The sequence below is a fragment of the Nicotiana tabacum genome, chromosome 6 (assembly GCF_000715075.1).
Source record: "Nicotiana tabacum cultivar K326 chromosome 6, ASM71507v2, whole genome shotgun sequence".
In the NCBI taxonomy this organism is placed as follows: Eukaryota; Viridiplantae; Streptophyta; class Magnoliopsida; order Solanales; family Solanaceae; genus Nicotiana; species Nicotiana tabacum.
In genome coordinates, this window is record NC_134085.1 from 54,457,260 (window position 1) to 54,460,231 (window position 2,972).

The window sequence follows — 2,972 nt, forward strand, 5'->3', positions numbered from 1 at the left end:
TTGTCTAAGATCTATTTAGATTATGTATAAGATTCATTAAACTACTTCCATTAATTATGTTTCTATATATAATTTCTAATTATTAATGTTGTCCTAAAATTGCCAAGTGGCTTCATTTTAGCTTACCACTTGGCTTAACCACAATGCATACTACTCTCCTTATAGATATAGATATAGATAATTATATTTTTATTTATAATTTCTACTAATTAATGTTGTCTTAAAATAGCCAAGTGGCTTCATTTTAGCTTGTCACTTGGCTTAACCACATGCATCACTACTCTCCTTTTAATATAATATAGATATAGATATAGATAATTATATTTTTATTTATAATTTCTAGTAATTAATGTTGTCTTAAAATAGCCAAGTGGCTTCATTTTAGCTTGCCACTTGGCTTAACCACATGCATCACTACTCTCCTTTTAATATAATACTAGTATTAGTACCCGCGCGATGCGCGGACAAATCATTTCAAATTGTGATGTATGTTGTTTGAATCATGTACAAATAATCTTAAAATATATATCTCTCAGATAAAAATTATATAACATGAGAATTTAATTATGAAGCAGGATATGAAATTATTGATCAAATCTTGTAGACAACCAATCTTTTTAACATATGTTTGTACAAATAACCTTAAAATATATATATCTCAGATAAAAATTATATAACATGAGAATTTAATTATGAAGCAGGATATGAAATTATTGATCAAATTTCGTAGTAGACAACCAATCTTTTTAACATGTATTTGTAGCAACCTAACCCCTTGATTTTAGTACTTGCATTTCGTTCTGTTGTCGATATTAAAGAATACTAAACATATCATATTGTGATCTGTCTTGTTCGAGCACATTAGATCATATTATTTTAACAAAATTCTTACAATCACTTTATTTTTATCAAGAAGTCAAATATGTCTTATTCATCACATCATTTTTACGTAAATTCTTTTTTTTTTGTTCTTTTCTTATAGTTATTGTATTATTTAATATTTCATATTATTATACCATTATATAACTTTTTGTTAGCTTAGAATTAAATTAATGTCTTGATTATTATCCTTTTAATAGTATGTAATAAAAATAAATGTTTTATTCTCGAAATTTGATATATTTTTATGCTTTTATCCTCTTATTCATAATATTTTAATCATTTAAATTTATCAGTAATATTTTAAATATAATTAATTATTTTATTTTATCTATATTAAAATTAATTTAAAGTATAACGTATCCTCACACTACCTCTATTTTCTTTTAATATACATTCTCTTTCCTACTTTAAATGTTAATTAGTTTTATATTAATATTTTACCTATAACCAAAATAATGTCATATTTTGTTTTAAATTAACTTTTAATTAGTCTAAAATACTAATATATAACTTATTTGATTATCATGTTCCAAATGTATTGAGTTCTCTTATAATTAATTTTGTATTAGATGCAGTTAAATTTTATTTCTTTTTAGCTATAAGATAGAATTTAATTTTAATTTTAATTTTCATTATTAAGATTACCAATATTAGAAATTTATTTTTTATTTTTAAAAATTTATTTAATCATAGGAAAAAAATTCTTAATTTTATGAATACATTATTTCTAAATATTTGTAATAATACTTTTACTATCATTTTAATTCTTTACGTGATATTTTTTTTAAAAAAAAAATTATCTCAAACTCAAATAATTCTTATCATTTTATTTTCTAAACTGAACCATATTTTCAAAAAATTATGCTATGCATTCAAACTCAAACTAACTGCACTCGATTCAGATATTAATCATAAGTCTAAAATATTAATACATAAGTTATTTGATTATCATGTTCCAAATGTATTGAGTTCTCTTATAATTAATTTTGTATTAGATGCAGTTAAATTTCTTTCTTTTTTAGCTATAAGATAAAATTTAATTTTAATTTTAATTTTCATTATTAAGATTACCAATATAAGAAATTTATTTTGTTTTTAAAAAATATTATTTAATCATAGAACAAAAAATTCTTAATTTTTGATCACATTATTTCTAAATATTGTAAAAATATTTTTACCATCATTTTAATTCTTTACGTGATATTTTCAAAAGAAAATCTCATCACAAACTCAAATAATTCTTATCATTTTATTTTCTAAACTGGACCGCATTTTCAAATAATTATGTTATGCTTTTAAACTCAAACTAACTGCACTCGATTTAGATATTAATCACAGAAAAATATTTTCTTAATTGTTTGAACATATTATATCTAAATTTTTTTCTTTTTTAATTTTAAGATACAAATTTAATTTTTTTAAAATTACCTATATTAGAAATTTATTTTATAATTTAAAATTTATTTTTTATTATTATTTTATTTTTCATAAATATGACTTCAATTTCGTGGTATTATTCATAATTTGAGCATTCGCATCGTAGTTTTAAGAACTTTCTAATCTTAAATTCAAATAGTCTTTTCTTTTAATTTCTAATAAGTTAACATAATTTTCCTATTTTTTTAATCTAATATATAGTCTTATTACATTTTATGTGGCTTTTCATTAACTCAAAACTTTATTTAATATCATTCTCAACTACTTTTCTTTAATAATATAAGATAAATATATAATTTTTTAATTATAAAATAAATATTTATTTTGTTTCAAAAATATTGCTCGAAAATTTTAAATTATTTAAAATTTAATAATATTTTAAGTATTGTATATTTACTTTATTTTATGTTTTAAACTTATGATTTATAAATGTCCTTACATTATCTCTAATTTATTTTTATTGTTCAATATTTTTAGTTTTTTATTTTACTATTAGACTTGAGTTATGTGAACTTATATTATGACTTTTCTTATCATAATATAAAAAAATTTCTCATCTCAAATTTAAATAAGTTTTGCACTTTTTCCTATGATAAAAATTCTTAGTTTTTTTCTATTTATTCTTTATTATTGATTTTATATTATTCAATACC